Below are 13,906 nucleotides of genomic sequence, written 5' to 3' on the forward strand. Positions count from 1 at the left end.
AGGCCTGCTGGCTGTCTCCCCATGGCCAGCCCCAGAAAGAGGTTGTGGGTCTGCAGTAAAGAAAACAAGCTGGAGGCCAAAAAATTAATTGAAAAACAAATTAAGATTTTACTGTCATCTCCTGGAAATGCCAAAAAGGATTCAGGAACCACAGCAAATGTTTTTGAAATCCTCTTTCCTATCCACACCCCTCCCCCTGCCTTCCCAGGCACAGCTACTTGGTGCCAGAGCTGACCCTAATGCTCTTTCCTTACTCCCAGATCCCCAGCTCCCATCCCGCTGTTCAGCCAAGACAATCTTTCTAGCTGGTATTTTTCTTTTCACTCCTTTGGCCTCCTTTTTTTCCTTTTTTCTCTTCAGTGAGTACTACTCTCCATCTGCAAAATAAATCCCATTAACCTCTGTTCCTTTTTAATTTCCTCCTCGCCCCTTACTCTGATTTATGTGACCAGGCCAAGACTTGGGCTCCTTAGAAGAGGCTGGGGAGGGTGATGTAGATAATCATGCTTTAACAGTTAGTATCCCTGCCACATATTTATTTACCATATATATGCTACAAAAATATTTTGTATTCTCAGACATCTTTAAACTCTTCATATTGGCAAATATATAACAAATATTATTTGCATTTTACAGAGTAAGGAACCAAATAAAGAAGGGATATAATTGATTGCCTGAAGTCACATTAGTCATTGAACAAGACATATATAGAGTAAATAGTTCCTTTACTTTTGTCTTCGTCTTTGAAGACATTTTCAACAGTAAATATTTATCAGCAGTAAGTATTTATTAAGCACTTACTACATTCCAGGCACCATTCTAGATGCTACGAAAACAAGGCTGAATGAGACAGACAAGATCCATGAGCTCGTGGAGATTTTTATTATAGGTGGGAGAAGGGAATATATTCTAGTAGAGGTGTGGGAAGTAAGCAGATAAATAAGTGTTCAGATAACGAGAAGTGCTATAAAGAAAATGGAACAAAGTTATATGATGGCCAGTTAAGAAGAGTAGATCTGCCCGGCGTGGCTCAGTGGTTGAGCATCGACCTAGGATCCAAGAGATCGCAGTTCCATTCTCGGTCAGGGCACATGCCCTGGTTGTGGGCTCGACCCCCAGTAGGGGGCATGCAGGAGGCAGCTGACCAATGACTCTCTCATCATCGATGTTTCTCTCCCTTCCTCTCTCTGAAATCAATAAAGACATATTTTTAAAAACAAAGAAGGGTGGATCTTCCTCTCTCTGTGCACAGGGAGACCTTCCAAAACAAATGAAGATTTAGGATCAGATCATTCCAGGAGAGGAACAGCAAATATGAAGGTTCCTAAGACTTGGGAGAGGAGAAATGTTGAGGGGGAAGGGAGCTTAATGTGCTTGTAAAGCAGAAAGAAAGCCAGTGCTGGTGGAGACTGGGGCAAGGCTGGTAGGATGCAGTAGGAAAGGTGGTCAGGGCCTAGGTCATATTGAGGCTTGCAGACCAGGGTAGGAGATAGGATTTATTCTAAGTGTGATGGGAAGCAATCAGAAGATTTTAAGCCAGGGAGAAATATGATCTGATTATTTCTTGTAAAAATCATTCTGACTGCTACATTGAGAAAGGATTTTAGGGAGGCTGCTTAGTAAGGCATTGCTCTGATCCAAGCAGGATAAAACTTGCTGAGGAACTGGATGTGGGGATAAAAAGAATGATGATTCCTAGGTGTTTGCATTTAACAACCAATGAATAGAGAGTTGGTCGATTTCCTGAAATGGGGAAGAAGAATAAAAAGCATAGAGATGTGAGCAGAATCAAGTTTCTGTTTCACCTGAGTTAAACTTGATGTGCCTGGTAGAAAGGCAGGTGGAGATGTAAAAAGGCATCGAGGAGCCTGTCATGGTTAAGGAAAGTCTGCCATTTGCTCTGCCCAGAGTACCTTCCTCCCTTCAGCAAGTTTCTACTCAGCCTTCAGGTGTCAGTTCAAATGCATGTCTCTGGGAAGCTAGTGTCTCTTTCCTCTGGAGTTTTATTTCAACACTGATCATGGGGAGAAGTGGATGGTTTCAAGAGCAATTTAAGGAAGGAAAGATCAGCAGGATGTGGTGATTGTCTGATACGAAGGTGAGCAGGTGTCAAGGGTGACTCCCTGGATTCTGACTTATCCAAGGTGTGAATGGTAGTGCCTGCCATTCACTGAGCTATTAAAGGCTAGAGGGCAATGAGGTTTAGGAGGGTACAGAAAGAACATAAGTACTATTTTTATAATGTTAAGGCATAGATGAGACATACATACGGTGATGAGGAGGGGGCAGCTGGATATAGGGGTTTGCCCAGGAGAAAGGTGACTGTTGAAGGTATAATACTCCGAGTCATTAATTGCATGGATAGTAATTGGGGAAAAGGCAAGGATGAAACCTTAAGGGTGACAGAGAACTTAGTGGAAGGAGAATAGAGCCTAGGATCAAGTATTGGGAGCTCCAGCATGTTAAGTCTGGTTAAAAGAAGACAGGTCTGAAAGGGGATTGGAGATAACACATTCAGGGAGACAGGAGGAGAGATGGGCAAATGCTCTACCACTGAAATCAAGGGAAGACAGCTTTTGGAGAAAGAGGCATTAGGCAACAATGTTAAGGGCTGCAGAGAATTAGCCACTAATCATCCAAACCTATGATTCTATGTGCATTATGTGCTTGAGACAGGTCACACCAGCTCACAGAGCCAGTTGTATGCATTTCTTCCCACCTCTATGTCCAGTGATGTTGTGTTTATAACTTGAGTTGGCTATGATGGGTGTACTTGCACCGTGAAAATTAGTAAGTGCCACAAGTCAGGGCTTTCTCTTCCCCTCCCCTCCACTCCAGAGAGCTGGTTGTTAAACATGTGCCAGCATGCCACAGACTAAGGCTATACATTAGAATCATTGGGGAGTTTTTAAATAAAACAACCGTGTGTTTGGTGCTCATAAGACATCATATCAATGTCTAGAAAGCAATATATTAGGTTAGGCAAAAATAAATAGTCTAGGATCCTAGCTAAGCAAGAGTAGAAGGTACCACAAGTGTGAACAGGCACAGTGTTAAGTCACATTGCTAGAAGTCACGGTAAATCAAGGAAGAACAGAGAGCAACTACTATAGTCCAGGCAGGCATGGCTTAGAATCTTTTCCCCAGGCTTCTTGCTACAGAACAGAACCTGAAAAAGAGGCTGACTCACAGGGGACAGTATAGCCCTGCTGAGACACCAAGAGATTCTTCCACTTGTGTACACTGTACCTGAAAGCCAGCTCTACCCCTGGGCTTTACAGGAGCCAGTAAATTCTCCTCACACTTGAGGATTTTCTGTTACCTACATGTGAAAGAGACCCCCGTCAGATGGGGTATGAGCTGTGATCTCGATCTTTATCTTAACGCATTACTGAGAAAGGAATCTTATTATGAACAAAAATGATGCCTACCTATGGCATAGGTGGTCAATAATAATTGTAATTCCTCATCTGTAATGTCAGTAAAAGATCCTGAATATTCAATATTCTTCTCTCTTCTGTTATTGAATCATACTTTGCTTTTTTGTCTTAACATTTCCTATTGATTTATAAATAAATACCTGTGACATTTATGTTACCTAATACAGATGAGTACACATAGGAGTCAGGCTTTACCCTATGATGAAGTGAAATTTTTAAATAAAAGTTAGTCAGATATTTTTATTTTGGATAAATGGGGTGAGCCAATGAATTGAGAAATCTACCCATTATCAGAGTTTTTACTGTGTCTCCTACAAAATTCAAAATTCCCATATTCCAGGTTTCTTTCAGATAATTATTTACAGTTTATTTCAAGAGGAATGACCAAGGCAACTTGAAAGATCATTGATAATGTTTTCAGAACTCAGGGTAATTTTTTTAAAAGGTAAGTGGAAGGGAAAAGAGTCTCTTAACCAATTAGCCAAGAGGCCACACTATACTTTAAAATGAAAATCACCCAGACATGTATGAGGATCCAAGTAGAGTATCATTTTATATCATCAAAGAGGTTCTGCAGCTACTGAAACGAGTAAGAGGGGCACAGTTTTAATGGTACAACAATCAAATGATTAAGATTATGTAGCAGCAGGTAGGACAAATATACCTTCAACAGTAGAGGTTTTAATGAGCAGTAGAACGGCTTCCATTATCTGGTTGATTTTCCAATTCAAATGATTCTTGTGGGTAGTATTGTAGTGTATAGAGGAGAGTTTTCAAACTGTATCAATTCTTTTTCTTTTTCTGTTTTCTTTCATAGGTAGTATATGTTTGGTGTGGTTTTATACAGGGCTTTATTAACTTAAAGCAACAAAACACATTAACAGAATCCCCAAACTTCTGCAGATAATTTTTTCAGAGTTCAGAGGAGAGTGACATGGTAAATGGTGGGAACACAGGGAGAAATAAAGCCCTTTTTCTAAAGCTTTATCAGTATTGAGAGTAAGAATATTACTTTCCTAACAACAACAAAAAGCTATAAAAGTTATGCTATTGGCTAATTATTTTTATAGCCAAATTTTATTTCTTGTCATATCAGCTTGCTCACCTCCCAGTAGTTCAAGTGCATAACAGAGAAGTGGAGATCAGTGTTTGGGTAACATCTAAGCAAGGTGGCTCATAGATTATTGGACATAGGACAATTCTAAGTTCTCTTTCTCTGACAGAATGATAAAGGTGTGGATTACTTCTTGCTGCTCTAAAAACAGACTAGGTTCATAGAATTTAATATTCGCTTTTGTGGATATTATGAGAGAACCTTAGAAACTTTGAGTGAAAGGATAGCTTTGCTTTTCTCTTTTATGTTTTGGTTTAGTTTTCTTTTTCAGAAATAACTTGGGGGAAAGCGTATATGCTTCAGTCATGTTGGATGTTTCTCAAACTTTTTTTCTCTGTCTTTCCCAAAAGGAGAAAATATTATTTTAATCAATGAATTTAAACTAAGTCATTTTAATTAACTAATTAATTTATACATAGATTAAATTAAAAGTCTCCCTAATGAGAAGAATTAAATATTAAGGAATAAGATTTTGTTGAGTTGAGCTGAGCTTTGGAGGGGCGCAAACCATTCTAAGACCCTTTTTGCTCCCCTCCAAAGAACCAGCTTTCACCCCTTTTGGGGAGATTAAGGCTCAGGTACTAAAGCAAAACGAGGTAAGTGGGCTCATCATAAAGATCTCAGAGAACCTCCCTCAGCCCACTGACAGTAAGTATGGCCAGGCTTCAAAGGACTGCGGCGTAGTTCAGACAACGGCTGGATTCGTCACCTCCTATCTGAGCTGCCTCTGCGCACCTCTTTCTCTCGGCTTCCCTCCCGGTGAGCAAGCAGCCACCCAACGCCAGCTTGCAGGGTGCTCTGCAAGCAGCAGTGCACATCTCACTGTTCCACCTCTTACTCTGCGGGCGAGGAGAACACTGTCAACAGAAGGGCCATCCTGAGCCCTGCCCACCAACGAATCTCCTAAGGAACTTGCAAAAATACAGATTCCTGTCCATTTTTATTTAGCAACAACACCTTAACAATGCAAGCTGCTCATTATAGTTCTCAAATTCTTTCTTAATTTCTCATTCACTGAATTCTTTTTGGTGCTGTTTCTTTGCAGAGATGGTATAAATAATTAACTGAAGTTGCCTCGTCCCGTTCTAGGCTGCCAACAGGGCCTTCCTCTGATTTTTTTTTTTTTTTAAATACATCTTTATTGATTTCAGAGAGAGGAAAGGAGAGGGAGAGAGAGAGATAGAAACATCAATGATGAGAGAGTCATTGATCGAGCCCACTACCCGGGCATGTGCCCTAACTGGGAATCAAACCCCAGTTGCCTGGATCCCAGATCTATGCTCAACCACTGAGCCACGCCCGGCCAGGCTACCTGATTTTTAAAAAGAAAGAGCGTGGATTACCCTGGAGAAAGTTCACAGTTGGAAAAAAAAAACACAACTAATGAAAACTTAGAATTCTTCAGGTTCTGAGATCAAGGAGGCCCCCTCTCCGGTACAAGACCCAGGCTGTGCGGGTGGTGTGAGCTGGAGAGGAGCAGAAGAGTATGGGGACACACTTGGAGGGGGAAGGTAGGAGCAAGCTGTGTTGTCCCTTCTTCAGCGGGAGGGGTGATGGTTGAAGGGGAAAGTACCCAAGAGAATTTGTCCAGAACTTCTGAATTTAGGTTGATTCTGAATAAAGAAAATGGATTGACTCTGCATCTCCTCTAGTGTTTGCTTTCTGGCAAAACCTGCAGCACATCTCCTGTTGCCAGAGTAAGAGAAAGGCAGAGGGGCGTGGAGTGGCCGCCTGGAAGGGCCTGAGCAAAGGCGGCTCCTGAACTACCCCCGAATTCTCCTGTGCTGGAGGGTCACTGAAGGGGAGAGAGCTCGCAGGTTCAGCTCTGAGCTTGACAGGGACTGAAATAACGCTGCAATAATACTTGTACTAGAATGGAAAGATTTTTTTGAACCAGACTAACAGAAATATCCAGCTATAAAGGATTAAGTTTTCTGAAACCCAGCAGGAAAATAAGCAGGTAATAGCTTAGGTTCCGTTTGCAAAACAAAGAGAATTTTATTTTTATACAACCTTATTTGCCACTGCCCAAATCACATCTGTTATACTCTCTTGTCAATCCCAGCATAGTGACCTTCACGGAAGACATTAAGGCACTAGATTGATTTATAATATAAATCCTTAAAATGCAGATTTTCTATAGATAATTTTAATAAATCTCAATTCTATTAGCTTTAGTTTCTCTGAGAAACAGAAACGGAGGGGGGGCAGCAGGAGTGCTTCTTTCTGCCTAGTTTGGATTCTAAAGAGAATAAATTTAAAAGAAACATTCCATCAGGAAAAAAATGTTCTTACAAATGTTTTGAGGCCTCTGTCTGTGCCCAGATTTTGGAAAGCCAAGCAGCCTAAGGAGAAATAAAGCATGCCTCTGGCTTGGCATGGTGCTGGGACTCTAAAGGATAGTGCATGAGCTGCAGACAAACGTAGGAGATACAGGACATCTCTGAGCCCCACCATCCAGTGTTTCTCTACCTCCTTTCCAAATGTCACATGGTTTTCCTCCTGAGGATTTTAAAGAACATCATTTCAATTTTTCTTTGTACAACTACATCCTGTATCTTAGTAGTTGTATATCATCTTTTTTTTTACCCATCTCTCTCTCTTTTTTTTAAATCTTCACTTCAAGAATATGTTTATTGATTTTTAGAGGGAGACAGAGAGAAACATCAATGTGAGAAACACCGATAGGTTGCCTCCCATATGCACCCCAACTGGGGATCAAACCTGCAACTCAGGCATGTGCCCTGACTGGGAATCGAACCACAACCTTTCAGTGTATGGGATGACACTCCAGCAAACTGAGTCACAACTCCCAGCAACAATGTTGAGACTGCCTACTTCCTCATTCTCAAACTTTTAAATGCTTGTCAGATGAACACACATTTGTACTGAATTGTTTTAATTTGCTTTTTGCTTTTAACAGTAATGTTGAATCCTTCTTAAGTTTATTTACCAATATTTATACCTAGTAATTACTTTTCTTGTCTTGGCCACCCAATATAATGTAAATAGTAATGGTGAGTGTGTACAAACATATTATTCTGACTATTAGCAGAGCTTTTAGCTTTTAAGCTATTAAAGTAGTAAATTTTGTTAGTAAATGTCTTAATATCAAAATACCCTTGCTTGGGCATTTCATTTGGATATGATTGATGGTTCTTTGTCTGTTCAATTTCCTTACCATTCAATAGACTCTTTCAATCTGAAGTTTGTGCCTTACATTGGGGGAGTTATTTTCTATGGTTTCTGTATCTTCACTTCTCTTAGACACTCTCCTACAAAAAAAACACACAAAACACAAAAAACAATTAGATAAATGTTGGATCTTAAGTATTGATCTTCCATGTGCCTAAACTCAGTTCTTACAATATTTTTATCTCTTTATTCCTTCCTGTTCTAAAAGATTTCCTCAACTTTATTTTCCAGATTAGTAATAAATTTTTCTATGCCTTTTCTATTATTTAACTGTTAATTTTTTAAATCCAGTGATCAAAATATCAATTTCCAAGAATTCTTCATTTTCTGATAGCTTCTTTTTTATGCAGTGTGTTCTGCTTTTATGGATCAGTAGTCTTTTGATTGTCATTGAGGATACTAATTAGAACTGATTTAATATTTTCTTCAGTTCTCTTAATTACATCTGTTGCCAGCCACTCTGTTAGTTCGCTTGGCTCTTCTCTTTTGCACTGTTAGTTTTTATCTGATGGCTGGTGATCCTTAGGTGCCCATTCACTTTATGAATAATGAGTGAGGTTGATTAATGTTTGAGCTGGAGTGGATTTCCATGGTTTCTCCTTCGTGCTGCTCCATCAGCCTGCCTGCTTTATGCCCACAGACCCCAAACCCCTCCTCTCCATTGGTAAATAAGAAGTGTATTACTCATTTGAGGATGGTAATGTCTTTGCCTCCCCACCAACATCTGTCATGGAGATTTGATGTTCCTTCAGGTCCAACACCCAACTCCCAGCACTTCTTGGGTGGCATCTTGATTTTCCTTAGAGTGTAGTTTTTAACTTCAAGCTTGGTGGCAAGAGCTTCTGCCACCAGTTTTTCAATGTGAGAGAGTGAGTCTGAATGTTCTAAAGTAGGCTTTTAAACAAGTCCTGCTAACTTCCAAGGACCCCTTTCTCCCCTTCCTATTAGTTTGCTGGTTGGTAATAGCAGATCCAGAAAAACATAAGTCCAGGATGGCTTTCTTCTTGGTTTGTGTTAGACTATGACACCCTCTGCTCTGGACAGTCCTATTACTTCTATCTTCTAGAGTCCAGAAATTTCCTAATTTTTGGCAGAAAATAATACACTTTCCTATTTACCAGCACTGTGACATGTTTACATCTTTTCTGTCATTCTAATGGGTTTTGAGTAAAAAGACAAAAAATATGTCTCAGTCCATCACCCTGCTCCAGTCCCCGAGGATTCTTAGCCTTCTGCTCAGCTCTTGCCTAAACTGCTGGCTTAAAAGAATCCCCACACCACCCCCCAATCAGTGTGTACACTGTCCTGCGATTTCTTTTTTTAAATATGGTAGTTGCATAGTAAGATATTTCCTTACCATTGCTCCCCAAACTCTCTCACCTGCATTAACACCATCAAGGACCCTGTGGTAAGGCTCACTAGTCTAAACTGTAGGGTCCAACCAACAGTGAGATGTGCACATTTGGGAGGGTGCCTTGTGGGATAACACAATTGCTTCCTCCATCCCAGCATCTGCAGAAAATAGGTTAATTAACAGGCCGACTTCAGCCTTACTAAATTTATTATGAATTATATGTTCAGGGATGTTAGTAAAAGGCCAACACTGGCATCTCTTTAACGAGTAATTATTGTGTTTTATTGTTGTGGGCCCATAACGCATTAACAAGCGGGGACTCGGCTTTATTAGAATGCACGTGGCTCCCCGGTTCCATGCATATTTATTATGCGAGAGAATGGGATTCTTCTTCTCTAGCCTTCACTAATTTAAAAGAAGATATCCTCAATGAAATGTATTCAAATATTTTGACATTCTGCTTCACCTCACTTACAGAGCAGAAATCGTTCCTGACAGTTATTATACAGCGCTGGAATCCTGCTGCTTCCGCTGCTGAAGAACAGGTTGAAAAGACACAGCACTTGCATTTTGTTCAAAGAGTGATTCTGTGGCTTAGAAATAGCAGCACTGTCAGCTGTGATTCCGTGAGAGTTTAGATAATACCCAGTCGTTGTCACTGCTAACATGGGCTTCTGGGCTTGGAGCGGGAGGAAATGAATGGATGCTGATGCCCTGCGGTCACCCAGGAGAACGGCGGAGCTGGCATTTGGCCACCTCAAATTTTGGTAAAAATCCCCCTCTCACTTCTCCACGTTGTCGACCCCACGTGATAACACGCTTGTGTTTCAAATGCATCTGTTTACACAACAGTAAAAGTTCACTTGAAACACTGGGGCACTGCGGAAGCCCGCCTGCATGGAGCGATCAGAGGCCACCCTGGGCGGGCGTCCCTTTAGTCTCGCTGCACCGAAAGCTGAGAGCTGCGAGCGGGTCCCCCTAAGGTGGGATGGCGCGATCGGCCCCAGAACAGCTAACAAGCCTAACAAGCCAGCCGATGTGATTTCCGTGGGGCACCTCTGCTTTATTCAGTAGATTTCTGCTCTGAATGCAAAAGTATTCTTCCAAAGTAATAAGATAAAATACTTAGTTGCAAAGGGCCTGACAGAGCAGCGGCAGTGTTTGGCACCAACAGCTCTTCACAGAACTCCTGAGACAACCAGAAGCAAGGAGAAAACCATTCGTCAGCCTTGCTGCCATTAGTGATCCAATTTCTCTCCCATTTCACATCAACCAGAGGCTATGCCTGGAAGCGGGGCAGCAGCTCAGGGTCAGGCCTGACCAGCTGTGCTTCAGAGGAGCCACGGGGCTCAGCCGATCACACAGAGACATAGCTGACTCCGTTTGCCGTATATCAAAGCAAATAGAGAGCCCATGTGAGGACTGAACCTGTTCTTGCAGATTAACAAATACATCACAGGTTGAGGACACACTGATGTTAAAAGGGAGGAGTCGCCCTGGCCTGTGTGGCTCATTGGCTAGAGCATCGGCTGTTGCATCGAAGGGTCCTGGGTTTGATCCCCAGTCAAGGACACGTGCCTGGGTGGCAGGGGCTCATGCAGGAGGAAATCAGTCGATGTGTCTTTCTCACATTGATGCTTTTCTCTCTCTCCTCCTCCCTCCCTTCCACTCTCTCTAAAAAGCAATGGAAAAAATATCCTCAGATGAAGATTTAAAAAGGTAGGGGGTGGAGTGGGCAAGACTCCCAGGGTAGTGGCTCTGCCTTCAGTAGACCAGAACATGGAGAAATCTGGCTGCTGCAAACATGCCATTGGGGGACTGAGGATATTTGCGGTTTGGAATCCAGCTAAGGAGTCGGCAAGGAGCCTCTGGAAGGACCTCAGTGGGAGAAAAGGATCCTATGGCAGGTCAGGGGATTTATTTGCTGGCGGCGTCCCCAGGGACCTGTGAGTAAATCTGGAGGGCACTGAGGGGTGACGAGGCCCATCACTCATTGGAATGAGACATGGTCAATTCAGCCCTCATCAGGGGTCTCTGCTGGGCGGGAAGAGGCCACACCCTGACAGCGACCTGGGACTAGATGAGAAAGAGCTTGGCCAGTGCGGGACGATGAAAAGACACGCATCTACATTTTTTTCACAAAGGTAAAGTCAGCCCTAAGGAAACTACAGAAAACATGTCTACTTGCGACCAAGTTAATTGTTCTAGGCAACTCTCTCAGCGAATGAAGCTGGTTAAGCAGGAAGAGAGGAAGTAGGATCCCGGAGCATTAATCGCACTGAATCGCAATGGTCTGTCTCTTGTCTTATTCATTTGGTTTTTCTAGTTAGTGCCTTACAGAGTGCTTGACACACAGTAAGTGCTAAATAAATATGGGTGAATGGATGTCAGACTTTTTTTAAATCTCCAATATAATCACAATAGGAAAATCAGGTGGGAAGCTATATGTCATAGTATTTTTGAGGCCAGCATTCACTGTGGTTGCTCAGATAACTTTCTTAGGAGAATAACTTGTGGTGTTTAAAAATGTTTCATTGCTCGGGGGGTGAGGGCTGGGTAGAGGTAGGCAAAGGAGGGGTGTGGAAGAGGGACATCTGAAATAGTTCAACAATAAAAAATTTAAACATAGATCCTGCTTGTCTGTCCATTATAATAGTCTCTGAAGTTTTTAAAGTTATTTCTAAGTGGCTCAAGAAGTCTGAATTTGCTTAAAATGCTATCCTTGGCACAACCCTTTCCATATGCCATTTTATAAACATGGTTTGACACAAATGTTTACTTTGTAATGTTCAAAGAGGAATTCCAAGCCTGTTTAAAAATAAAAACAAACTCCTATTAAAAAGTTTCATTGCTCAAAATATCTCAAAATTTCTGTATTTCTGAATCTCCACAACTCACACATTTTCCACTGGTCTCAGTAATGTACCTAAGTGCTCTGTATGGGTTATCTCATTTGGGGGGTAATATTACTCCTCCACTTTACAGTTGAGGACCTGAGACCAAGCGACTTGCTCAAGTTTACAGGTATGGTAAATATGTAAGTTAACTCCAGAGCTTGGGATTCTCAGCACCCTCCTATCCTACCTCCTATATTATTACTGAAGACCTGCAACAACGCAAATATCATTTAAGAAAGAAAAAAAATGAATTGTCAACGATGAGCATATTTGTTTGAATTGATTCCTCAGATAAATTATCCAGCCACTGAGCTGGACCCTGAAGACAGAGAATTTAAAAGTCTGATGAGAAGGATGTTTTTGGAAGCTCTAATACTAGGGCTCTGACTCGTTTTAGTGCTTACTGTGCACCAGGCACTTTGTAAAGTGCTAACTGGATATGTGAATCTATGTCTGTCTCTATCAAGCCAGTTTCATTTTACGCCAGGGAAATCCCTTTTTTCCACATGTGTATACCACAAAAGATGCATTACTTACTTATTACTTTATTTAAATTTTAAAATAAAATCTCAATTACCCATAGAATTGGGTAAGCTTTTTTTCTTTGCACTACTGCATCACCAAGAGTGGGAGATCAAATTGAATGAGAAGATTCTCCAAGGGAACATCCAAAGAATAGCTTAATAAAATGTGCTATTGTCCTATTAACAGGGAATGTGGCCATATAACAGTTATAAACTTCATTGCAGGAGCATCTCTATAGCAAAAGCAGTATTCGAACAGCTGTCTATTAACGGATAACGGAAGCTTCAGAAAGTGCCTTTAGTAAATATTTGGTAGAAACACTGAAGCAGTTACCTATGTAATTCTTGTTATGTGCACTTGAGACCACCTCTTTTTTTCCCCCTTGAACTATGCAGAGATTTTTGTGAGGCTAAACATAGCCTGCAGCTCACACTTTGATATGAGCAGAGTTTGCATAGTGTTTTCTCAACATAGAAAAGCTTTAACCAATGTGAATAGTTACATTGAAAGGTAACATTTGCACATCTAGATTCTGGAGTTTCCCAAGAAAATCAAGTTTTTCTTAAAGAGATTCCCAGGAATTTGTAGTAAATAGTGTAAGAAACTATTGGAATAAATCTTTCCTCCAACTGGGCGTGCAGAGCTTGGGAAGTAAGAGGCTGTCAGATGTGGGTATCCTTTGACTGTTCACACTCCTGCTGTGAATTAAAGGCATCTGGAGATACCATTTAATCTAATGTATGTAACATAGATAAAATACATTAGCCATTGTATAATATAATATGATTTGATATGTTAATACACTACATTATATACAATTAATATATAATGTATTAATCATTAATCTTAATATATTGACTAACATATTAATTGTGATATATAATGTGTGTTGTGCAGATGCATATTTAATGGTCTACCGTGTGCCAGGTATTTATAACAATGAACTAATACTTATTGAGTACTTACTAAATGCTAGGCACTGTGCTTTAAAAATCTCATCCTAGGACTTAATCAGGGAAGATCTCATTACTCTTATCACCGCTGTTTGACAGTAAACAAACAAAAAGGTCAAGTAACTTGCCCAAGGCCACCAGCAAGTAGCAGAACAGGAATCTGAAGCCAAGCAGTCTGATGTCAGAGCTCATACTCTCAGCTGCTCTATAGTACATGTGGTCTCGTCTAATTAATATGCTAAAACGTTGGTGACAAAGCTCCATTTCTGACTTATTTGTGTTTCTCTTTGCAAATGAAAGCCTGACATAGCATTTGTGCCTCTTTCCCATTTTAATCAAATAAAGACTATTTTATGACAGAAAATAGCCTTCATACAAGACTAATAAATGCATAAAATGTGCCACTGTCCTTGTGCCTGGCAAAACAC

This window comes from Miniopterus natalensis, chromosome 5, assembly GCF_054644295.1.
Source record: "Miniopterus natalensis isolate mMinNat1 chromosome 5, mMinNat1.hap1, whole genome shotgun sequence".
NCBI classification, from domain to species: Eukaryota; Metazoa; Chordata; class Mammalia; order Chiroptera; family Miniopteridae; genus Miniopterus; species Miniopterus natalensis.